This window comes from Bos javanicus, chromosome 3, assembly GCF_032452875.1.
Source record: "Bos javanicus breed banteng chromosome 3, ARS-OSU_banteng_1.0, whole genome shotgun sequence".
Taxonomy (NCBI): Eukaryota; Metazoa; Chordata; class Mammalia; order Artiodactyla; family Bovidae; genus Bos; species Bos javanicus.
In genome coordinates, this window is record NC_083870.1 from 40,505,071 (window position 1) to 40,532,578 (window position 27,508).

Sequence of the window (27,508 nt, forward strand, 5' to 3'; positions counted from 1 at the left end):
CAGCACACCAGGCTCCCCCGTCCCTGGGATTCTCCAGGCAAGAACACCAGAGTGGGTTGCCATTTCCTTCTCCAATGCATGAAAGTGAAAAGTGAAAATGAAGTCGCTCATTCGTGTCCGACTCCTAGCGACCCCATGGACTACAGCCTACCAGGCTCCTCCATCCATGGGATTTTGCAGGCAAGAGTACTGGAGTGGGGTGCCATTGCCTTACACATATATTAAATTTAATGATATTTGGTTTCTTATGTGGTTCAGTGGTGAACAATCTGCCTGCCAATATAGAAGTTACAGGAGATGCTGGTTCAATCCCTGGGTCTGGAAGATCCCCTGGAGAAGAAAATGGAAACCCATTCCAGCATTCTTACCTGGAAAATCCCATGGCCATGTGGTCACAAAGAGTCAGACACAACTGAGTGACTGAGCATACATGCACATTCCATAAAATAAGTAGCAATAAATATCAAAGCTTTAAAATCACAAAGAGTATATTTTTATCAGTTAAGCTCAGATAAATGCATTTTGTAAACCCCTAACAAGACAATCTGGTCCCATCACTTCATGCAAAAAGAAGAGGGAAAAGTGAAAACAGTGACAGATTTTATTTTCTTGGGTTTCAAAATTACTGTAGATGGTGACTGTAGCTATGATATTAAAAGACACTTGCTCCCTGGAAGAAAAACTATGACCAATCTAGACAGCATATTAAAAAACAGAGATATCACATTGCCAACAAAGTTCTGAATAGTCAAAGCTATTGTTTTTCCAGTATTCATACATGGATGTGAGAGTTGGACCATAAAGAAAGCTGAGTGCTGAAGAATTGGTGCTTTTGAACTGTGGTGTTGGAGAAGACTCTTGAGAGTCCCTTGGACTGCAAGGACATCCTAAAGGATATCAACCCTGAATATTCATTAGAAGGGCTGATGCTGAAACTGAAGTTCCAATACTTTGGCCACCTGATTCGAAGAGCTGACTCATTGGAAAGGACTGCTGCTGGGAAAGATTGAGGGCAGGAAAAGTAGGGGGCGATGGAGTATGAAATGGTTGGATGACATCACCAACTCAATGGACATGAGTAAGGTCAAACTCTAGGAGATAGTGAAGGACAGGGAAGCCTATGGTGCTTCAGTACATGGGGTTGCAAAGAGTTGGACACCTCTTAGTGACTTAACAGAAACAACAAGACAAAGGCCTACATAACCAATACAATGAATAAAAAAGTAGTATAATTTCAAACTTTGTTGGCACTGCATAGGTAATAATAGAATGTAATAAATGTCTTTAAGCCAAAGATTTTGAAACTTTATGTGAATTTGACAAATATCTAGAAAATAGAAGGTTTGCTATAACTGATGAGAAAAATAGAGTGTCATATCCATTTAAGCACTCAAATCCTTAATTTAAAAACTTCCTAACCAAAACTCCATGACACTGGTGAAATATTGCAAACACTGAATAACATATAAATACAATTTACTCAAAATATTCTAGAAAGTAAGATGAAGAAAAATAAATACCCCTAACCTATTTTACTAAATCAGATTATCTTGGCATCAATATTTGAAATATTATAAATATGTATAATTTATCTATCTCATTAACATAAATATAAAAATTCTAAGCAAAATGTTAGCAAACTAAATCCAGTACTATATTAAGGGGTGATACATTAAAAAAATGTACAATTTTTGCTAATAAAGAAGTGTTGGTTTAACATTGTGAAAAAGCAATTTACCACATTAATGAATAAGCAAAAATACACAACTACACTAACAGAAGCAGAAAAATAATTTCAAGTAATTCAATACTATTTAAAAATAAGTTTTTAGCAATATAGGTATTGGAAGGAAATGTTCTTTGTCTGAAAAAAGGCAGTCAAAGAGAAAGGAATTTTCCTCTACCTTTCTAGGTTCTCACAAATATAAGGCAGATTAAAAAGAGAAAAGTCAATTTAGTAGCAAGTATACCTGAAAAACGGAGAAGGCAATGGCAACCCACTCCAGTATTCGTGCCTAGAAAATCCCATGGATGGAGGAGCCTGGAAGGCTGCAGTCCATGGGGTCGCTGAAGGTCGGACGCAACTGAGCGACTTCACTTTCACTTTTCACTTTCATGCATTGGAGAAGGAAATGGCAACCCACTCCAGTGTTCTTGCCTGGAGAACCCCAGGGACGGGGAAGCCTGGTGGGCTGCTGTCTATGGGGTCACACAGAGTCGGACACGACTGAAGCGACTTAGCATACTGGATGAACCCCAAAAGACCAAGTAACTTGTCAAAATGGCCAAAGCCCTAACCAGATATGTAGTCTTCAACTAAAGACAAAAGAGTATGGTGGAAATAGTTTTTTGTGAGTTCAAGTGGAGGAAGACAATTGACATGGAGATGGAAAAGCAAATGTTTGGTAAATAAACTCCTAAATAAACTCAGGACTCCTAACTCTGAGTCCTTCAGAGACAATAAGATAGAGAGGTATTTTAACAAACAAACTTTGCTAGGTGCCTCTCTGTCTACACACCCAGTTCATAGTTCCTACTACTGTTACCTATCATGATAGCTCTCTTTCGTTTCGAAAACAACATTTAAAAAATATGTTTTATTCACAGTGCCCGAGTTTCAGTTCAGTTTAGTCATTCAGTCATGTCCAACTCTTTGTGACAGCATGGATTGCAGCTTGCTAGGCTTCTGTGTCCATCAAAAACTCCCAGATCTTGCTCAAACTCATGCCCATTGAGTTGCTGATGCCATCCAGCAACTTCATCCCCTGTTGTCCCCTTCTCCTCCTGCTTTCCGTCTTGCCCAGGATTAGGGTCGTTTCCAATGAGTCAATTTTCCCCATCAGGTGGCCATAGAATTGGAACTTCATTTTCAGCATCAGTCCTTCCAATAAATATTCAGGACTGATTTCCTTTAGGATTGACTGGTTGGATCTCTTTGCGGTCCAAAGGACTCAAGAGCCTTCTCCAACACTAGAGTTCAAAAACGTCAATTCTTCAGTGCTTAGCTTTCTTTAAGGTCCAACTCTCACATTCATATATGAATACTAGAAAAACCATAGCTTTGATTAGGACTTTTATCTGCAAAGTAGTGTCTCTGCTTGTTAATATGTTGTCTATGTTGATCATAGTTTTTCTTCCAAAGAGCAAGCATATTTTAATTTCATGGCTTCAGTCACCAACTACAGTGATTTTGGAGCCCAAGAAAATAAAGTCTGTGACTGTTTCCATTGTTTCTCTATTTTTTTTGCCATTAAATGATGGGACCAGATGCCATGATCTTTGTTTCTTGAATGTTGAGTTTTAAGCTAGCTTTTCAATTCTCCTCTTTCACTTTCATCAAGAGGTTTTTTAGTTCCTCTTGATTTTCTGCCATAAGTGTGGTGTCATCTGCATATCAGAGGTTACTGATATTTCTCCTGGCAACCTTGATTCCAGCTTGTGCTTCATCTAGTCTGGCATTTCACATATAGGGCTCCATACTGGGTTTCCCTGATAGCTCAGTTGGTAAAGAATCTGCCTACCATGCAGGAGATCCTGATTCGATTCCTGGGTTAAGAAGATCCACTGGAGAAGGGATGGGGTCCCCACTCCAATATTCTTGGGCTTCCCTTGAGTCTCAGCTGGAAAAGAAGCTGCCTGCAATGTGGGAGACCTGGGTTTGGTCCCTGGGTTGGGAGATACCCTGGAGAAGGGAAAGACTACCCACTCCAGTATTCTAGCCTAGAGAATTCCATGGACTATATAGTCCATGGGGTTGCAAGAATTGGACATGACTGAGTGACTTTCACTTTTAGTTTTTCACTCTGCATAAGTTAAATAGATGGGGAAATAATAGAAACAGGGAGAAACTTTATTTTGGGGGCGCTCCAAAATCACTGCAGATGGTAACTTCAGCTATGAAGTTAAAAGGCAGTTTCTCCTTGGAAGAAAAGCTATGACCAACCTAGACAGCATATTAAAAAGCAGAGACATTATGTTGCTGACAAAGGTACATCTAGTCAAAGCTATGGTTTTTCCAGTATTCGTGTATGGATGTGAGAATTGGACTATACAGAAAGCTGAGTGTTGAAGAGTCAATGCTTTTGAACTCTGGTGTTGGAGAAGACTCTTGAGAGTCCCTTGGACTTCAAGGAAATCAAACCAGTCCATCCTAAGGAAAACCAATCCTAAATATTCACTGGAAGGACTGATACTGAAGCTGAAGCTCCAATACACTGGCCACCCGATGTGAAGAACTGACTCACTAGGAAAGACCCTGATGCTGGGAAAGACTGATGGCAGAAGGAGAAGGGACTGACAGAGGATGAGATGGTTGGATGGCATTACCGACTCGATGGACATGAGTTTGAGCAAGCTCCAGCAGTTGGTGATGGAAAAGGAAGCCTGTCATGCTGCAGTCCATGGGATTGCAAAAATTCAGACATGACTGAGTAACTGAAATGAACTAAGTTAAATAAGCAAGGTGACAATATACAGCCTTGATGTACTCCTTTCCCAATTTGGAACCAGTCTGTTGTTTCATGTCCGATTCTAACTGTTGCTTCTTGACCTCTATACAAATTTATAGGGAGGCAGGTAAGGTAGCCTGGTATTCCCATCTCTAAGATTTTTCCACAGTTTGTTTTGATCAGAACAGTCAAGGTTATAGTGTAGTCAGTGAAGCAGAAGTAGAAGCTTTTCTGGAATTCTCTTGCTTTTTTATGATTCAACAGAGGTTGGCAATTTGATCTCTGGTTCCTCTACCTTTTCTAAATCCAGCTTGAGCATCTGGAAGTTCTTGGTTCATGTACTGTTGAAGTCTAGCTTGGAGAATTTTGAGCATTACTTTGGTAGTGTATGAGGTGAGTGCAAGTGTGCGGTAGTTTGAACATTCTTTGGCATTGCCTTTATTTGTGACTGGAATGAAAACTGACTTTTCCAGTCCTGTGGCCACTGCTGAATTTTCCAAATTTGCTGGTATATTGCATGCAGCACTTTCACAGCATCATCTTTTAGGATATGAAATAGCTCAACTGGAATTCCATCACCTCCACTAGCTTTTCTTCATAGTGTTGCTTCCTAAGGTGCACTTGACTTTGAGTTCCAGGATATCTGCCTCTAGGTGAGTGATCACGCCATTGTGGTTATCTGGGTCATTTAAAATCTTTTTTGTGTAGTTCTGTGTATTCTTGCCACCTCTTCATATCTTCTGCCTCTGTTAGGTCTATATCATTTCTGTTCTTATCATGCACATCTTTGCATGAAATGTTCCCTTGGCATCTCTAATTTTCTTGAAGAGATCTCTAGTCTTTCCCATTCTATTGTTTTCCTTTATTTCTTTACATTGATCACTGAGGAAGGCTTTCTTGTCTCCTTGTTACTCTTTGGAACTCTGCATTCAGATGGATATATCTTTTTTTTATTCTCCTTTGCATCTCTCTTTTCTTCTTTCCTCAGATATTTGTAAGCCCTCCTCAGACAACCATTTTTCCTTTTAGCATTTCTTTTACTTGGGGATGGTTTTGCTCACACCCTCCTATACAATGTTATGAACCTCCATCCATAGTTCTTCAGACACTCTCTCTATCAGATCTAATCCCTTAAATCTATTTGTCACTTCCACTGTATAATCATAAGGATTTGATTTAGGTCATACCTGAATGGTCCAATGGTTTCCCCTACTTTCTTCAATTTGTCTGATTTTTGCAATAATGGCCTCAGAAAATAACAAATACATAGTAATAACTTAACAAAAGATGTTAGACATTTTTGGGGTTGCCTCAGTGCTTTAGTGGCAGCACACAGGATTTTTGGTTCATCATGCTGGATCTTTTGTTGCAGGGTGCAGACTCTAGTCACAGTGTGCAGGTTCAGTAGTTGTATGTGGTGTGTGGCGTGTGGTGTGTGGCGTGTGGCATGTGGCTTGTGGTTTAGTTGCTCTATGGCATGTAGAATCTTAGTTCCCCAAACAAGGCTCAGTCCACATCCCCTGCATCGCAAGGCAGATTCTTCGCCACTGGACCACCAGGGAAGTCCTGATGTGAGATTTTTATATAGAAAAGTATATACTATTGAGATAAATTTAAAAAGACTCACGTCAATAAAAATTTAACATGTTGATTATTGGAAGACTCATTATTATAAAGATGTCTATTCTAACAAAATTGATCTAAAGATTCAAAATAATCCCCAGTAAAATTCCTACAGGTAGTTTTTATCAATAATTGAAAAGGTGATCTAAGATGTGTGTGTGTGTGTGTGTGTGTGTGCGCACATGTGTGAGTTTCTCAGTCATGTCCGATTCTTTGGGACCCCATGGACTGTCGTGTTCCAGGCTCCTCTGTCCTTAGAATTATCTAGGCAAGAATACTGGAGTGGATAGCCATTTCCTTCTCCAGGGGATCTTCCTAATGCAGAGATCAAATCCAGGTCTCCTGGATTGCAGGCAAATTCTTTACTGTCTAAGCCACCAGGGAAATCCTCTAAAATATATATGCAAGTGCAAAGATAACTTATAGAAAAAAATGGAATACTTATAGTGAGAGAGAAAAGGTTTATTACATTCCAAAAATTAGGACATTGTGGTATTGATACAAATTATATTTGTAATCAGTTCAGTGCAGTTCAGCCACCCAGACATGTCCAACTGTTTCTGACCCCATGGACTGCAGCATGCTAGGCTTCCCTGTCCATCACCAACTGCTGGAGCTTGCTCAAACTCATGTCCATCCAATTGATGATGCCATCCAACCATCTCATCCTCTGTTGTCCCCTTCTCCTCCTGTCTTCAATATTTCCCAGCATCAGGGTCTTTTCAAATGAGTCAGCTCTTTGCATTAGGTGGCCAAAGTATTGGAGTTTCAGCTTTGCATCAGTCATTCCAATGAACAGCCAGGACTGATTCCTCCAAGACTGACTGGTTCGATCTCCTGACAGTCCAAGGGACTCTCAAGAGTCTTCTTCAACACCACAGTTCAAAAGCATCACTTCTTCAGTGTTTAGCTTTATTTATAGTCCAACTCTCACATCCATACATGACCACTGGAAAAACCATAACTTTGACTAGATGGACCTTTGTCGGCAAAGTAATATCTCTGCTTTTTAATATGCTGTCTAGGTTGGTCATAGCTTTTCTTCCAAGGAGCAAGCGTCTTTTGATTTCATGGCTGCAGTCACCATCTGCAGTGATTTTGAAGCCCAAGTAAATAAAGTTTTTCATTGTTGCCATTGTTTCCCCATCTATTTGCCATGAATGATGGGACCAGATGCCATGATCTTCAGTTTTTGAATGTTTAGTTTTAAGCCAGCTTTTTCACTCTCCTCTTTCACTTTCACCAAGAAGCTCTTTAATTCGTCTTCGCTTTCTGCCATAAAGGTGGTGTTATCTGCATATCTGAGGTTATTGATATTTCTCCCTGCAATCTTGATTCCAGATTGTGCTTCATCCAGTCCAGAATTTCGCATGATGTACTCTGCATATAAGTTAAATAAGCAGGGTGACAATATACAGCCTTGATGTGTTCCTTTCCCAATTTGGAACCAGTCTGTTGTTCCATGTAATAGAACAACACAAACAGGGCATTAAAATTTTATTTAACATAACAATAGCACTGAAGAGTAATATAGAATGTTGGTTTTATTAAAAAAACTGGTCCTAATTCTGAGTCAACTGGATTTATATATGGAATAAAATGAATCTTAATTTCTCCATTATGACCTACACAAAATCAATTGGTAGATTGTGAGAAAATATATTCAAGATTTGAGATAGACAAAGATTTCTTAACTACTAACCTAAAAAAGTTTTAGCTTAAAAGCTATATGAAAAAATTTACTAAAATAAAATTTAAAATTTTGTTGATCAAAATCGAGTTGCAAGAAATTGGCAATTTTACATAATACATATTTAATCAAGAGAAAATGTGTATTCAGTATATATAAAGAACTCCTACCAAATCAATAAAAATACTGATAACCAATGAAAAATAGGCAAAAAAATAATTAAACACTTTATAACTGAAGTTATCCAAAAGGTTAATAGACATATTAAGGCTGCTCAAACTCATCAGGAAAATGCAAATTATAATCACATCGAGACACTACTACTCATCAGAATGGCTAAAATGATAAAGATTGCAAGTTTAAATGTTCCTAGAGATACAGTGTACTGGGATATCATAGATTGCTTGGGATGTAAATTGATGCAACCATTTTGGAAAGCGTCTTCCTTAGGACACCACATGACCCATCAACTCCATTCATAAGCAAATATCCACAATACAGTCTCACATATGTTTACCAAAAAAGTATTTCTCAAAAAAAGGAGGAAATTTGAATTTATGGTTTCTGAATCACAATCGATGTCCAAATACCTTCAGTTAGAGATTACATTTTGCTTCAATTTGAAAAGTTACACTGAAGGAAAAAATTACTCTTAAGAGTAGCAGAAGACTTCAACTAGACATTAAATGTGATTAAAAATCAGAAAGTGCATGTTGGCAACCATAGCTCCCCTTTGCCCAATATTTTTCATTCTTACCTCTGAACACTATGAAACAAGCCTAATTCTAGGCCTTTAATAGTGTTCACCAGCTAGCACCACACGTGCCAAAAAGACATGCTAATGACTCTTTAAATACAAGCCTATTTAAGGTGCTATTTAATGGACTAGTCAAATTGATTTCTCCACAGTTCCCAGAGTGTTATGACCAAGGTTATGCCTGTGAAAACAGTCTGCCTTGTAACCTCTCAAAGGAACACATCCTTTGCCCGGGCCTCGAATTATTCCCACAAAGATTCAAGGAATGTGAGCTCCCAACTAAAAAATAAATCACAAAACCTTCTGCACAGGGAACTTGGCCTTGTAGAAATTGTTGTCACAGCCATGAGAAAGAGAGACAGAGAGTGAGAGAAAGAGAGAGACCAAACTCAAGTCTATATAGGGCGATTAGTGAAGCTGAGAAAGCCAGAATATTCAGCTTTTCTGGAGAGAGATGATCTTGACTCCCACAAAGACTTATTAAGTTAAATAATTACCAAAATATTGCAAATGTCTAATAAAAATATGATATCCCTCCTAAATCTCAGTTCTGCCTTTGGTTTACTGCTTTACCACATATAAGGTGCCTAACAAATTATTCCCAAGCCTCTTTGCAATACATGAATTAATTTAATACTTGTCCATAAAGACCTTGGGCTTCCCTGGTAGTTCAGATGGTAAAGAATCCACCTGCAATGTGGGAGACCTGGGTTCAATCCCTGGGTCGGGAAGATGCCCTGGAGGAGGGCATGGCAACCCAGGCCAGTATTCTTGCCTGTAGAATGGACTGTAGGCTGCCAGGCTCTCCTGTCCACAGGGTAGCACAAGTTGGACACAACTGAGCCTCTAAGTACAGCATAAAGACTTTGGAACTGTGGCACACTCTTGTTTCTCTCTGTTTTGATTTCTCTGTTTTTCTTTGTTAAAAAATCTTCTTTTACCCACCATTTACACAGTGGTATAAGAATGATCCACAATATTTTATTCTATTGATTAGTAGCTATATAACTTTTAAAACTTGCTATGTAACTGGTGAAAATAAATCTGAAGAAAATGAGCTGGCTAAATCAAACACACACACACACAAAATGAAACCAATCAGGAAAAAATTTTAAGCTATGTGCATAGGAAAATTTTCATTCCTATAACAAAAAAAATTGGAAATCAAGTATTGATTTAGAACAGTCAGAATGTGTTTATTCAGTTTGGCTACAGCTAATGTGCTGTATCTGTATGAGTAAGTGTGAAATTTCAAAAGCTATGATGGGTGTGATCTAAAACTGAAAAATGTGTCCAAAGCAAGTGTCCTTCTCAGGTGACCATTCATGGATGATTTCAACTTCCTGTTACTTTAGCCCTACAAATTTCCTGTGAAATTTAGGCTGATTTGGAGTTTTTGCTTATTTTTAGTTTCATTTAGTTTTCTAGTCAATAGCTTGCAATTTGCTAGACTTGCTTTAAAGAATTAGATGTATTGTTGAGGTGACCTTTGGCACATTTTATCTTATACATTTGGTCCAATGTGTCAAAAATGTAAAATCATGCCCTTTATAATCTGCTTCTTTATTGTTTCAAAGTATGACAATCACAATTTCTACATAATCTCTGTGTTCATATGGAAGAAAAATGCAAAGAAAGTCCTTGAACGCCAGAATGTTCACTGATCCAAAATGAGGTGCTGAAAGGTTGTTGCTGAACCATGAAAGACACCTGGATTCTTGGCCTCTGGAGGAGAAGAATTCAATCTGGGTCCAGAGATGAGGCTTGATAACTCAGAGCTTTTGTGTAATAAAGTTTTGTTAAAGTATAAAGGAGATAGAGAAAGCTTCTGACATAGACATCAGAAAAGGGCAGAAAGAGTATCCCCTTGCTAGTGTTAGCAATGGAGTTATATACCTTTTAATTAGTTATTACAATGAATCAGAAGAATGTCTCAAGTTTGTGAAAATTTTACCAGACCCACTTCCACAATTTACCTGTTAGGATAACAAGATTAGAATTTAACAATAGAAAGATCCCACCAGACCCACTCCCATAATATACATTCTAAAATATCAGGATTAGTCAGAAGGTTTCAGGAAGGAGAAACTGTCCTCAAGCAAGATACATTGTTGTATAATCCCTAGTACAGAGTTTAAACTGAGTTGTGTAATTGACTAAGACAAAGGAATGTAGACAAAAAAGTTTGTCCCTTCCTCCTTCTTGAGAATTCCAGACCCCTATCTCCACTTTGAGACCCCCAGACCCCCTTCTCCTCCTTGGGGACCCTGGACTTCTTATCAATCTGCCTAGGAATTGATTGGAGAAGGAAATGGCACCCCACTCCAGTACTCTTGCCTGGGAAATCCCATGGACGGAGGAGCCTGGTGGGCTGCAGTCCATGGGGTCGCTAAGAGTTGCACATGACTGAGCGACTTCACTTTCACTTTTCACTTTCATGCATTAGAGAAAGAAATGGCAACCCACTCCGGTGTTCTTGCCTGGAGAATCCCAGGGACGGGGGAGCCTGGTGGGCTGCAGTCCATGGGGTTGCACAGAGTCGGACATGACTGAAGCAACTTAGCAGCAGCAGCAGCAGCAGCAGCAGGAATTGATTCTCTTAATGCCATGTCCATAACAACAGCTAGGTTTTGTCTGATATTTCTGACCTGTCTCTGTATCAGGTTTGCTGCCATAGGTGCTACAAATGACATAATTTGGCAACAACTTTTTATGTTGAATAAGGAAAATAAGTAAAATTATACGCAATGAGTATGTGAATTAATTTCTTCTACTGTCAATAACTACATGGAAAATATTCAGTTTGGTAAACAGGCAAATTCAAACACTGTCTTATGTTTATCTTTAAACAAGCCTATCATTACACATCTTAACTAGCTTTTCATGAGACACTGATCACTTATTACTTTCTCATTCAATAATTTATTTTTAGTAGTTTTAATATCTTAGACCAACATATATTGCTGTAGTCTGAAAAGATATTATGTAATACCATCTGTGAAAATCTGATTGCTGTTATCTGATTATATCAGATAAAAACTGGGTAACCTTCCAATTCTCCCCCCTCTAAGAACAGGTTGCTATAGAGAGAAGAAAACAAATGTCATGGGTTTTCAAGGCTCATCTTTTATTTAATCTGTCAAAACACCTCTGAGTTGGAACAGAAATCAAGTAGTAACTATTTAAAAAGCATTGCATCAGGATGGAGAAACCATGGTGTTCTGCTGCTCCTTTGGCTAAGAGTTATTTTTTTGAACCAGTTGGAGGCTCTGGAGAGTGAGCTATGGTAGACTCATTAAGGAATATTATAGCAATCCAACTTGGAAAATGGAATACAACTTTATTGCCAGCTGGAGATGAACCATATTTCTAGTTCTTAAAGCAATCAAAGTTCAGAAACAGTAAAGCAAACAAAAAAATGTAGACTGGTAGACTATTTTACCACTGGAAACTAGTAGACAAAGTTTCCTTTTACAGAGACGCTGCATTTTCTCGATAGTTTAGCAAATGATTTTCCCCTAACAATTGTTAACACATGACTATAGCCAAGGAAAATCCTGATCCAGCTGAAGACCATCCATATTTCTACACCCTCTTGGCCTCTGTTACAGCAAGGACTTCCATCACCAAAATGGCACATATTCAGCTTAAATGCTCCCATCTCTGTAGTCTTACACAATCCATTGTGGGCATTGTTTTTGTTTATTATAGAACTTTTTTTTCCCAAGCTTTATTTAGTATGTGTAAATATTTGCTTTCATGTCTTATCTGAATTCTTTGCCCCAACAAACCTCCCCTAGTATATAAACTTCTTGAATGAAGTGATCCTATTCATATATCTTTTTAAAAAATCACTGAATGTGTTGCTTTCACATATCAAGCACTCAGTAAAAGTTTACTGAATAAAAGAAAATATGCATATATGTATGAATAAATGAATAGGTGAATCTACTCACATGTGTCCTTTTTGCGTTAATGGAGATTCAAATAGACTGCAAATATGGATATCAATATGTCACCATGATAGCATTTGACTACTATTTAAATGTATTTATTCTTAGTATGTTTGGTTTAAATAAAATTATTAACAGAAATGTTCAAGGAGAGTCACTGTTTAGGATCCTCATATACCTCATTTATTTTACCTTGAAAAACAAATTTAAATGCCAAGTCATAAAATTTCATAAGTTAATCTTGGTAAAGCACTTAAAAAATTGCCTGACACATAGCAGGCAATCTGCAAACACTGAGCAATCTCTGTGCTCAAAAAATAATCTGTATATAGTCCTGTGCACATAATCAAGAGTGATCAAAGAAAGGCACAAACACAAGACACAGAGTAGATTCCCCATCATGTAAAAATAAGAAACATAATTTTACATTATGTTCATTAAATGTATGTTGAACTGAACTAACTTTGCAATTTTTTTTTCTCACCACACCATGAGGCATGTTAGATCTTAGTTCCAATATAAGAAATCAAAACCATAGCCCCTGCAGTGGAAATTTCAGGTGTACAACATAGTGATTCACAATTTTTAAAGGTTATACTTCATTTATAGTCATTTTAAAATATTGGTTATATTCCCTATATTATACAATATATTATTGTAGTTTATTTATTTGATATATAGTAGTTCATGCCTCTTTATCCTCTACCATTACTTGTTCTTCCTTTTCCCCACTGGTAATCACTAATTTATTTTCTGTATCTGAGTCTGATTCTTTTTTGTTGTATTCATTAGTTTGTTTTCTTTTTTAGACTCCACATATAAATGATATCATACTGAACTAATCCTTAAAAATTAGTTTTAAAAGATTCAAAACCAGACCTGAAGAAGTCTAGATTAGAAGATTCTGCTTTGATCTGTAATTTTACTTCCTTATTAAATCTATTTTTTTCATGGCAGCTATGTATTATAGAGGTTGCTCAAACAATTAGATCCTCCACTTATATATATTCTTATAAAAAACCACTTATCTTGTGACATCCTCAACTTCCTGTCCAACTTCACATACCACTTTGACTCCTTCACCTTCTACATGTTCTCCTGCATTGAATCAGGTAATTACTGACCCTTAATAAGCCACATGACTTATTTTTAATTCCCTTTTCATTTTTATCTTTGTTTCCAGAAACTATTCATTCATTAGACGAGCTAACTAAGCAGATTGCCTTACCCTGGGCTGAGCTTCTGAGGACACTTAGAATCACATAGGGCAGGAAAGGAAACTGAACAAGATGCCTGTTAAAGACTAGAATTGCACTCAAGGGTAATTGCAAAGGATCAGTAAAGAAGATGTGCTATGATGGTCAAGCTGAAGAGATCATTGTAAGCCACAAACAAGAAACAAATGAGATCTAAAGAGCAGGAGAGATGCTGGCGGACCATGTGAGGAAATGTAAGACTGAATGAGGGAGAAGTTTCATTAATTTGTTTATAACAAAATTGGTTTGGCTAGAGTTGAAATGGATGCCTCAAATTGCATTAAAGCTACTAAGTTAACATAGGCTCTTCTCAAATATACAGCATATCCAGAAAATAAAAGACATTTGTTAAAAACAAAAAAATTATTCAACATCTGTTATGTCCCGTATTTGGAATATGTGTATATGGATGAGCAAAAAAGGAGCCCTTAAAAAGTTTACACTTTCACCAAGAAGTTGTGCATACAACAAAAAATAATTATATAAAGGCAAGGCACAGTGAAAGCACACAGTAGGGATGATTAAACATATTCTGGGAGTTTAATCAGTGAGGATTTACCTAGGGAAGTGATCTTTGGAATGAAATCTAACACCATTCTCATCCTCCAAATAGGTTCCCACAGCTACTTGACAGTAATTTATATTATATATTTACTATATAGTATAATTATATTAAATTTATATTAATCTCTAATTAGATACTTGCTGCAATTCCTACAGCAATCAATCAAAAATGCTTCTCACTCACCCTAAGGTTTCCATCTTTCTCCTCATCCTCTATTCTTGTGAAAATCTCTTCAAAAACAGTTGTGAGTGAAGGAGATCCTCCAAGTATAATCCTCCTAGGTCTTCTTTTTAATTTGATTCCAACACACGGCTGTCTTCACCTGTTTCTCCTTATTGAGCCCAGCATCAAAAGGATTTGACCTCTTCTTTTTCATTCCCACGTGAAACTTTACATATGTGTCATTCTTCCCTATGTTAATCAGGACCTCTTTCTAGCAATTGTGTAGTCCTTCTCTTTCTTCATCAATTACACTCTTTCCCTTCATTGACTCCTTCCTCTGTACTATCTCCAGTACTTAGGTCAAAAATCTGATAAACTTTCAATCTCTTTTCTTTCTTGGACTGATTTTTGAAAAAAGCAATCCAATTCATTGCCTTTGTTTGTTCACTATCAACCTATTCAGTAAATGGCTTGATGCCTGGCATCACTTCTGTCCATATATTAGATTCTCTTCAGAAGACTACCAATGATCTACTTGCTGATTACCAATCCCCATCCACGTATCTGTTCTTAGTGTTAATTCTTGACCTCCAAGTGCCACCTGTTCCTGTAAGTTATCTCCCTTGAAAACTTATTTCCTCCTGACTTGCACACTCCTAGGTATTTCTTCCCCCTATCTGTCTCTACTCAATATTCATTTATTTCACTGGCTCAGAGGATTTTTAAGATACAGGCAACCTGTAACTAATTCATTGTTCAGTCTGCTTGGTGGTTAACCTGTATTTATTTCTTTATATGTATTTACTTAATACATACATTTTACATAGTGCTTAACAAGCACTATGCCACACTTCAAACACTAATACATTTAATCCTCACGATAACCTTATGAGGATTGAAAAGAGACAGACTGAGATTCAAAGGATTTAAGTGATTTGTTCAAAGTCCTACAGATAGTGTTTTGTCTAGCATTCTGGCCTGGAGTCTGTGATCTTAAAAATAATGCTGCATTTGGCATTGCTGCAGGTCCATTGTGGCTCAGACAGTAGAGAACCCACCTGCCAAGCAGAAGACCTGGGTTCAATCCCTGGGTCAGGAAAATCTCCTTAAAAAGGAAATAGCAAACCCACTCTACTATTCTTCCCTGGAGAACTCCGTGGACAGAGGAGCCTGGCTGGTCACAGTGTATGGGGACTCAAAGAATCGGACACAACCGAGAGACAAACGCTTTCACTTTCACTTTCACTTTGGCATTGCTACACGATAGCACAAACACGACCGTTCTGGGAAGTTTCCCCAATGAAGTATATTCTACTATGTCCCGACCAGATCTTGGAATCTGTGTCTTCTCACATATTCTGTACGTGAACTTGCTCTAAAACTCTTAATCGTGGACCACCAAAGAGTCACTATATATAATTCATGCAAAATCCATGAATTTGCATGAAAAGAAAGGGCATGTAACTAACTTCAAGCATAAGTTTAGTATTTCCATAAAATATTAATGTAGTTACAAATAATATTGGTATTAGTAATACTATGACTTTGGCACCACTGGAAAACATAGACAGTTTATATATTACCTTAAAGTTTTTGAGATCCCCTTAAATATTGTTTAGATTCATCACTGTATTTGACTTATGGCAGCTATTAGACCCCCTACTAAACCTAATATATTAATGTATTATCTAATATATTAATAAGAATAATTTATATTAATATATAACACTTAAAATTATTTTTAAAAATTATTTTGATAGCTCTATTTTAAGCTAATTTATGTCCATACTGATCCATATATTTTATTTTCTGTATGTAAAGCCATTATCCTAGAAGGGGCTCATAAAAAAGCCAAAGTGCTCTAAGGCACAAAATAACTTGGAAACCTCTGCTCCAACCCTCTCTAAGCTTGTATCTTCTCTATCCTTTCTACCTGGGTTTTGCAGGTGGCTCAGTGGGTAAAGAATGCACCTGCAATGCAGCAGACACAAGAGATGCAGGTTTGATCCCTGGGTTGGGAAAATCCCTTGGAGAAGGGCAGGGCAACCCACTCCAGTACTCTTGCCCGGAGAGTCCCATGGACAGAGGAGCCTGTTGGGCTACAGTTCATAGGGTCGCAAAGAGTTGGACATGACTAAAGCGACTGAGCACATCCTTTCTACTCAGCAGACTTGCACCAGTGATGTTGAAACTCAGATACGTATCTGGAATTCCATCTTTTCCTAAACCCACAATCATATTTTCAACATACTGCCAGACTTTCCCTGATTATGCTACCAACAATCTCAAATAAGAGAATCCTTCATCTACCCTCACTAATTTTGTTCTCTTTCTAGAGCCCACATATCTAGAATCTCCATACTGCTATTTAGATTAAAAACTTTGCAAGCACTTTCGATTCTTTACTGTTCATTGTGTTTCAATTAAGCATTTTTGTTGATTTTTCTTCCATTGTCTCCCAATTTTTTTTTTTTTTTGTCTCCCAATATTTTATGTTTGTTCCTTTGTTTTCATTCCAGATACTGCTACCCTCATTTCGTTTCACTTGGACAAATAAAATAGTCTCTTTCTATTTTCCCCTCCCAAGTCTGGTTCACACCAGTTCCAGGACTATACTTAGAGTTTCACAGACATAGACAGTCTACACATCTCTTTATAGACATATTTTTTTCTTTAGAAAAAATTACAAGGTACAACATAAAAATGCGCTGATGTATTAAAAAGAAATAAAGTTCTGAACAATCCTACCTTTGGATATATTTTAATCAAGTCTTTTTAAAGGAATTATATGTATGTTGTACATATATATATATATTCATGTATATATACATATATTATAGTTATGGTTGCCTACAAACTTTAGTAAACATACTATATCTTTGAGTGATTTCTTGGGTCATTAACTTAGTGTTTAATTTCAACAGCATATATGATAATGTAGGGGCTTCCCAGGTGGCTCAGTGGTAAAGAATCTGCCTGCCAATGCAGAAGACACAGGAGATGCAGGTTCAATCCCTGGGCTGGGAAGATCCCCTGCAGAAGGAAATGGCAACCCACTCCAATATTCTTGTCTAGAAAATCCCATGGACAAAGAAGCCTAGTGTGCTACAGCCCATGGGTCCACAGAGTCAGACACGACTTAGCAACTGAGCGTGCATGCACATACAATAATCAATACTTTCTTTTGTTTTCATTTAGATTATTTCCAGTTAGTACTGTCACAAATAATCATGTTGTGGATGTCATTTAAAATTGTCTTCCCATCCCTGCCTATGGAAATCCAGCAATTTTTGAAATCCAGCTCAAATGTCATTCTCTCTCTTCTCTTGCTCCCTCCACATGCCCCAAATATATGTTAAACATTTTAAGACTATGTCATACCTTATTTGATTTCATCTCTCCGTGATAGTGGGAGGTTCAAAGAACACCAAGTTTCTGGAGCAAAGGTTAAAAATCTGTCAGGGTCCACTGGGCATATTATTTCTCGAAATCACACACACAGTAAATGAGGTTAGTAAGAAATGCCTGAGAGAAAGCTAAAAGGCAAATGTTCTCAGTTGAAATAATTACACAATAAACTCAAAGTTAATGTACTTATGATGTCATAGAAGAAGAAAAAAATCAAAGTGTCCTCAACATTCTGAAATAACACGGTTAAACAAATGGATGAACCATTAAATAACATGGTTAATCTGGTAGTAATTCTTCTCCTTCTAAATAAGCAAAAACATTAAATTCCTCCCTAAAGCTCCAGAGAGAGAGAGGAAGAGAGACAAATGCTGAGGAGATGTAAAGAGAAAGGATGTTCAGAAAGAACAGAAAACAGTAATGTCAGCTTTTAGCAAAGAGTGGGAATGAGAAGTAAAAGAATCTCTTCTGGTATTTACACTTTCTACATCTCTATACAAGTTATAGGTTCACAGATCATAGAATTTATAAATACATCTGAAAAGACTTTTGTTTAAATGTTTTTCAATTGCAGTAAAAGAAACGGAGGATCATATTTAACTGTTCGATTGTATATAGGTTATTTCATGATTCATTTTAAATCATTTTCTAGAGAAATTTAAAACAAAGCATCCTTTTAGAAGTTTTTATAGGTAGGAACATTGGAAACCACCAAACCCTCTGGTATTCAGTGTAGGTGGAAGAGATAAGCAATACCAATTGCTGCTTTATTAAGTTTTTTCCCTGTTTGGGTCTATTGCATGTTTACAGATGTATTAGGAAGTCCATTCCATTATGCATTTAATGCTAATTTCTGCCGACACTCCTCTGCATAAACATGGATGAAAGTAATGCTGCTAAAGTGTAATATATCTTGGTATTTTCACTCCCTATAATAAATGATCACATTTAATTTTAAAACTTCTAAAATTATTTCATTATAATTTAATAAAACTTAACTGGATTGAAAAGATAGTTGAACGTGGCCAAATATTTTCTTCAAAGTGTCAAAGCCTGAATGAGAAAAGCTCAACTTCAAAATTAATTAGTAGATGCTAGATTAAAGAAGGAATGTAGGCTCAGATTAAAATCTTTGAGAAGGAATGAAAGGTTCTGAGGAAGAATTTAGGAGAAGTATGAAATACGTGTTGTATAAGAAGAATGGCGGAAGGGCAAAATGATAGTACTGCATTGCAGGTATAGTGTAATTGGAACAAAACATCAGGGAGAAATGCTCAGCAAGTTTAATTCCTAAGAGACATCCATGCCTTTACTAAGTATCTGGCAAAACATTTAGCTTGGACCAACTAAGGGAGATTTCGCTATACAGGTTTTAGCATGTGTGTTGGTTTTTTGCTGTTTTGGTTTTGTTTGTTTTTTGGTTATAGTATTGGTGTGGCAATAGATTGCCCTCTTTTAACAGTGTATACTAATAGTCTCCACTGATTCAAGCTCATTATCATTTATACCCAGTGTGGTGTATTAATTTAAATAATTCTCAATCTTCTAGTAAAGATAATTCTTACACAAGCAGCATAGACTTTTCTATGATAAATAAATATCTAAAAAGCAGGACTTCCCTTGGGTTTATGAAGTGCAAGAGAAACATAAAATTATAGTCATTCTAAGTATACATAGTGGAAACCTAGAGTCTATCAGGCACACCACTTTCTTGCTCTCATACCTTCAACCTCAGGATACTTCTGCCAATCCCACCTTCCTGATAAAGGTGAGTGGGGAAAAGGCTGTTAATATTTCTTGAGAACCCCAGAGGACCATCTTAATTTTTTCTCCATGTGAAATGATGTTTTTCTCCAAGGTTTAGCTGAGAATGATTTTTCAAATGATTGCTATAGTCAATAAACTACACCAAATACCATTAAGTACATGAAGGCCAAAGTCTAATATTGATAATGGTCAGCTTATTTATAAATCTAATTTATAAGATTTAGATTAATTTCTGAGAATATATTAATCTGTCTCATTGATGTTAAAATCTTTTCATCAAATCTGTTAGAAAGTATATTAAAATTTTTAGAATCCTTACCATGAGAAATGTCAGCATGTATTATGTATTTGTGTTTGTTTAACACAAAGCATAGTATCTCTAAAATAATTTTGTTTGAATCTGTTACAGGGACAGACTTGGACAAAATCTACTTCAATATAACTTGCATTAAAACCTTGATAAACAACACATTCTTTTCTCAAGAGTCTGGTGTTTGAGAAGAATAAATTGCTAATTATATGTATAATGAAATAAGATAATACATGAAAAAGTTAATGTTTTAATGATGTCTATTCAGAACTCCCACAGTAGCTGAGCACAAGATAGAGTTGATTACCTTTAGTTTATTTTTCATGGGTCATTTTGTTTACAAAAATTATAAATATATAAACTGCAGAAGGAAAAGGAGACAAATATTGCCATTTTCTGATTAGATGCAGTATCTCCTTGACTTGAGGGATACACACAGGAATGAACTCATGTAGACAAGGTGAAATGGGGAGATTGAAATCATGAAAGAAAAACTTTGAATTCACTATTTTGCTTGGATCGAGACCTAAAGAACCTTCGTGCTAAAATCGTTCAATGGGGGTGAGGAGTACGTTGTTCTGTTGCTAAGTCTTGTCTAACTCTTGGTGACCCCATGAACTATAGCACACCAGGCTCTCCTGTCCTTCTCCATCTCCCACAGTTTGCTCAAATTCACGTCCATTGAGTCAGAGATGCTATTCAATCATCTCATGCTCTGTTGCCCCCTTCTCCTTGTATCCTCAATCCCTCCCAGCATCAGGGTCTTTTGCAGTGAGTCAGCTCTTGCATCAGGTGGCCAAAGTATTGGAGTTTCAGCTTCAGCATCAGCCCTTCCAATGAATATTCAGGGTTGATTTCCATTAGATTGACTGGTTTGATTTCCTCTCTGTCCAAGGGACTCTCAAGAGTCTTCTCCCACACCACAGGTTGAAAGCATCAATTCTTCAGCATACAGCCTTCTTTAGGGTCCAGCTCTCACATCTGTACATGACTACTGGAAAAACCATAACTTTGACTATATGGACCTTTGTCAGCAAAGTGATGTCTCTTCTTTTTAATATGCCATCTACATTTGTCACAGCATTTCTTCCAAGGAGCAAGTGTCTTTTTAAATTCATGGCTGCAGTCATTGTCTGAAGGGACTTTGAAGCCCAAGAAAATAAAATCTGTCACTGTTTCTATTTTTTCCCCCTTCTATTTCCCATGATGTGATGGGACTGGATACCATGATCTTCAGTTTTTGACTATTGAGTTTTAAATTGACTTTTTCACTCATCTCTTTCATCCTCATTAAGTTGCTCTTCAGTTTCTCTTCACTATCGGCCTTTAAAGTGGTATCATCAGCATATCTGAGGTTGTTGATATTTCTTTTGCAAATTTTGATTTCAGCTTGAGATTCAACCAGCCCAACAGTTCACATAATGTACTCTGCATATAAGTTAAATAAGTAGGGTGACAATATACAGCCTTGGCATATGTCTTTCCTAATTTTGAACCAAATTTTAACCAATCCATTGCTTCATGTCCAGTTCTGTTGCTTCTTGGCCTGCATACAGGTTACTCACAAGACAGGTAAAATGGTCTGGTATTCCATCTCTTTAAGAATTGTCCACAGTTTGTTGGCAATTTGATCTCTGGTTCCTCTGCCTTTTCTAAACCCAGCTTGAACATCTGGAAGTTCGTGGTTCACATACTCTTGAAACCTGGCTTGGAAAATTTGAGCATTACTTTGCTAGCACGTGAAATGTATGTCAAGGCTGTATGTTGTCACCTTGCTTTTTTAACTTTTATGCAGAATATATTGTGCAAAATGCCAGACTGGATAAAGCACCAGCTGGATTCAAGATTGTGGGGAGAAATATCAATAACCTCAGATATGCAGATGACACCACCCTTATGCAGAAAGTGAAGAGGAACTAAAAAGCCTCTTCATGAAAGTAAAAAAGGAAAGTGAAAAAGTTGGCTTAAAACTCAACATTTCGAAAACTAAGATCATGGCATCTGGTCCTATCACTTCATGGCAAATGGATGGGGAAACAATGGAAACAGTGAGAGACTTTATTTTTGGGGGGCTCCAAAATAAATGCAGATGGTGATTACAGCCATGAAATTAAAAGACACTTGCTCCTTAGAATAAAAATTACGACCAACCTAGATAGCATAATAAAAAACAGGGACAGTACGTTGCCAACTAAGGTCCATCTAGTCAAAGCTATGGTTTTTCCACTAGTCATGTATGGATGTGAGAGTCGGACTATAAATAAAGCTGAACACTGAAGAATTGATGCTTTTGAACTGTGGTGTTGGAAAAGACCCTTGAGAGTCCCTTGGACTGCAAAGAGATCCAACCAGTCCATCCTAAAGGAAATCAGTCCTGAATATTCATTGAAAGGACTGATGCTGAAGCCAAAACTCCAATACTTTGGCCAATCAATGTGAAAAACCAACTCCTTGGAAAATACCCTGATACTCAGAAAGAGTGAAGGTGGGAGGAGAAGGGGACAACAGAGAATGAAATGGTTGGATGGCATCACTGACTCAATGGACATGATTTTGAATAAGCTCTGGGAGTTTGTGATGGACAGAGAAGCCTGCTGTGCTGTAGTAAATGGGTTTGCAAAGAGTTGGACACAACTGAGCAACTGAATTGACTGACTGAACCGTTTGTTGTGATCCACACAGTCAAAGGCTTTAATGTAGTCAATGACGTAGAAGTAAATGTTTTTTTCCTGGAATGAACTTGGTTTGTTGCAGATCATTGGAATCTCTGATCCAACGCATGTTGGCAATTTGATCAGATTGCTAAATGAAATGGGCATTGTGATTGTATTTCAGTAAAAGCAAATAAGTGAGCAAAATCCCTTTATTTGTGTGTCTATTATTGTATATAATGTGCGTGCCTGCATAGTCTCTCAGTTGTGTCCAACTCTTTGTGACCCCATGGACTATAGCTGGTCAGTCTTCTCTGTCCATGGAATTCTCCAGGCAAGAATACTAGAATGGCTAGCCAATCCCTTCTCCAGGGGATTTTCCCAAACCAGGGATCGAATCCAGATCTCCTGCATTGCAGGCAGGTTGTTTACCATCTGAGCCACCAGGAAAGCCTGGGGCAGGGGTGGGGACTATAGCCCTTGCTATATCTTTTCTAGGGATAGAAATTTTAAAAGTTCCAAACTGCCAATCCAATGTTCTCCCCAATTCAAACTAACATTATGAACCAGAAGTATATGACATTTGTTATTATGGTTACATAGTTATAGTTATTATAATTACAACATCATTCATTCACCATTTATCAGTTATTCTTATGTATGATTTTCCAAAGACCAGAATCTTTGGTCGATTCACTAAGCAAAATCAATGATTCCAATCTGATTCTATTTAGTCTACAGCTCATCTTTGAGCTGTAGCATTTTAAGAACAAATGTCAGTTATTAGTTGAAAAACTATTGTATGCCAGAGAGTTTAGAAACTCTAAAAATATTATGGAACTTATCTCTAGTTACTGTAACTAATACAACAATAACACAAAAGGAAAGAAAATTTTACTCTAATCCTTCCAAAAATAAAATTAATGGATATAAATCACCTATTTTCTACCTTATGTCTTTGCCATTTTCCTTTCAAAGAATCAGATATAAAATAGGCCTTCACAGTGAATTTGTGCCAGAACTACAGACTTCTCTGATACTCTAATATTTGGGGTGGGGCACAGAAGATTTGTTCACATTGGTGGCAACTTCAGCATCCTAAGTATGTAGCAAAATCAATTCTAGGTCTTCCCCAGTATTCTGGGAAAAGTGGCAATGTGAGGGGAGTTTTTTTCAGTGTTTTCTACTTTCTTCCTTCTCAGATACTGCTTATGAGAACCCATCTGTTCTCATCCCTCCTTTCAAGTCCACCCACAAGAATATCAATTCAGTTCAGTTCAGTTCAGTCGTTCAGTCATGTTCAACTCTTTGCGACCCCATGAATTGCAGCTCGCCAGGCCTCCCTGTCCATCACCAATTCCCGGAGTTCACTCAAACTCACGTCCATCAAATCGGTGATGCCATCCAGCCATCTCATCCTCTGTCGTCCCCTTCTCCTCCTGCCCCCAATCCCTCCCAGCATCAGAGTCTTTTCCAGTGAGTCAACTCTTCACATGAGGTGGCCAAAGTACTGGAGTTTCAGCTTTAGCATCATTCCTTCCAATGAACACCCAGGGCTGATCTTTAGAATGGACTGGTTGGATCTCCTTGCAGTTCTCTTAAATGACCTCTTGATTTCCAAAGTCACCCCTATCCCTCAGTGATCCATCCAAGTTCACCCTTTCTAATGTAATTATACTATAAAAATCACTGCCACACCACAGAATACCTAATTTTTGTATATAATAGTAAGGTTAAATTCAATGTAGATGTCACTTTCTAATCTAGATCTTAATAAGTACACTTTCCTTAGCCTTCCAATCTGAACTTTGTCCCCTACCTGTCTCATCATTAATGAAAACCATGCATTATCTATGGTATTTAAATTGTTAATGATAATTTAGAGTTGTTATACTTAGGACATCAAAATTATAGCTGTCACTAACAACTTAATAGCAAATGTATTTTGAGTACTGACTATATTTCGGGTCCCATAGGTAATAAATGTTATAACCCCAACCATGTGTCTCCAATCTATCCTTTAATCCTGCCAAGTTTAAAAACCACTCATCATAAGCTCTGTTATAGTTCCAGGTTTTCATCCTGGTATTGTAAATGATGAGATGCCTTCAACAATCTCATAATTTCGTCTCTCCCTTGAAATCATCTCCCCTTGCTGCTCTGTTTCCAGTAATGACAACACCATTCATCCATTTACTCAGCCAAGGGAAGCAAAACATGTTTCAGTTCATCACCGTCTGTGTTCAGCCTAAACCACTCACTGACAACTTCACAGTCATCTTTAACTTATCCCATCCTCCCACATGCAAGCTTTATCAGTTCTTCTGTGGAGATCATGAAAGTAAAAAATTAATCTAATAATGGAAAATGACAAGTGCTTACAAAGATATGGAGAAATAGAACCCTCATGCATTGTTATTCAGAATGTAACATAGCACAGCTCCTTTAGAAAAAAATTGGCAGTTTCTTGAAAAGTTAAATATAGAGTTTCCCTGTGACCCAGGACTTCTACCTCTAAGTACATACCCAAAACAGTCGAAACATATGTCAAAACAAAAAATGCTTCTTCGTAGGAGGACTACTCATAATAGCCTGAAAGTGGAAACAACCCAAATGTCCATCAACTAATAATGGATAAACAAAATGTTGTGTACCATACAATGAACTATTATTCAGCTACACAAAGAGATGAAGTAAGGATGCATTATACTAAGTGAAAAAAGCCAGACACGTAAGTCCTCATATTGTATGATTCGATTTGCATGAAATGTCCAGGATAGGCAAATTCATAGAGACAGAAGTAGATTAATGGTTGCCAGAAGTTAAAGGTATGGGAGATGGGGAGTGACTGCTAATGGGCATGAGGTTTATTTTTAAAATGATAAAAATATTCAAAAAATAATACTGATGATGGCTGCACAATCTTCTGAATATACTGAAACCACTAAGTTATACAGTTAAAATCGTAAATGTTATGGTTTGTAAAAAATTAGTGAGAAAGGGACTTCCCTGGTTGTCCAGTGGTTAAGAATCCACGTGTAGGTGCAGGGGAGACAGCTTCAATCCCTGGTGCAGGAGGATTCCACACATTGCAGAGCAACTAAGCCTCTGTGGTGCCACTACTGAGCCCGCATGCTGCAGCTACTGAAGCCTGTGTGCCTAGAGCCTGTGCTCTGCAACAAGAAAGGCCAACCACAGTGAGATACCAGTGCACCTCAGTGAAGAGTATCCCCCGCTCACCACAATTAGAGAAAGCCCGCTAGCAGCAGTGTAGACCAGGCACAGCAAATAATAATAATAATTAATTAAAAATTAATCAAAGGATATGTATGACAAAATGAAATTAATTTTCCTTTGGGATTTTTAAAAGACATGTTTATTTAAATTGTTGAGGAAATAACTCATCATGTTTTCTTAAACTACTTTTGCTAAATAATACAATATAATTTGAACTAAATATTACTATGAACCATGTAGCTTTTAAAAATAATTTTATAAATTATTTCTAGTGTGTCTATTGACTGATAATTGTCATAAATGTAAAAAGCAGCCATTAAAAAGAATGAGTTAAATTTTCAGACATCATTAGTAAAGTCAACAGATTATAATCTGTGAAACGACATTTAAATAAAGTGTACTAATTGCTAAATTAATTAACATTTTCCTCTAGTAACTTGAAAAGATAATTTCTTCTTATATACTATAATTATTTAAATTGGAGAAAATTCACACTTTGATATCTCTGCCATTGTCTCATCTTTCTTGCAGTAGGAAAATAAAAATCATTTTATAAAATTATGTTGATTTCTGTAATGGTCTTGGAAAACCATTGTTTTTGTTTCCAAAAATTTAGCCAAAGTGTCTTAGGAAACAGAAATATAAGCTTGCAGCTGAGTAATCATAAAAAAAAAAAAATGACGAGCTATTGAAAATTAAAGTTTCTCTTGATTTACAAAGGACCCTTTGAAGTTTTTTTGGTGTTTATAATTTTATTTGTTTACTGCTAAGTCACTTCAGTCGTGTCTGACTCTGTGTGATCCCACAGATGGTAGCCCACCAAGCTCCCCCATCCCTGGGATTCTCCAGGCAAGAACACTGGAGTGGGTTGCCATTTCCTTCTCCAATGCATGAAAGTGAAAAGTGAAAGGGAAGTCGCTCAGTCCTTTCGGACTCTTGGCGACCCCATGGACTGCAGCCTACCAGTCTCCTCCATCCATGGGATTTTCCAGGCAAGAGTACTGGAGTGGGGTGCCATCGCCTTCCAAAACTCAGTGCGATGCTTAGTACGTTTAATGAGTGGGTATTTAAAGTACTTATTTTAGTTTAATATAAAGGTCCTATTAGGAACAGTCTAGAGAACAGTGTTAAATTTTTGCTTTAGCTTTTACATGCAGACTTTTTCTCCAGCCTGACAATCAAGTTTTGTGGTTCCAGAAGTATCCTGCTGCTGCTGCTGCTGCTAAGTCGCTTCAGTCGTGTCCCACTCTGTGCGACCGCATAGACAGCAGCCCACCAGGCTCCCCGTCCCTGGGATTCTCCAGGCAAGAACACTGGAGCAGGTTGCCATTTCCTTCTCCAATGCTTGAAAGTGAAAAGTGAAAGTGAAGTCGCTCAGTTATGTCTGACTCTTAGCGACCCATGGACTGCAGCCTACCAGGCTCCTCTGTCCATGGGATTTTCCAGGCAAGAGTACTGGAGTGGGGTGCCATTACCTTCTCCGCCAGAAGTCTCCTACCAGTCCCAAAGTACAGGCACAGACAAAGGCTTGTCAGAGCAGAAAGCTTTCTTTTGGGTTTTCATACCGTGCTTACCTAGCGCTCAGCCAAGGTAAGCAAAAACGTGTTTCAGTTCAACTCTATGTGCTCAGCCTAAACTGGCTGTGCCGCTCAGGCTCCCGTATTTGTGGTCAGCCAGCTCC

The 27,508-nt window shown here is 37.5% G+C and overlaps 1 long non-coding RNA gene across 1 annotated transcript in view; it reads right to left on the reverse strand.

Moving 5' to 3' along the window:
• Positions 1–18,003, reverse strand: part of LOC133245312 (uncharacterized) — a 52,756-nt gene extending 34,753 nt beyond the window's left edge. The window contains exon 1 of the long non-coding RNA XR_009735633.1: positions 17,836–18,003. This is a non-coding gene — a long non-coding RNA (uncharacterized LOC133245312). The remainder of the gene's footprint in view (positions 1–17,835) is intronic.
• Between the last annotated feature and the right edge of the window lie 9,505 nt (positions 18,004–27,508).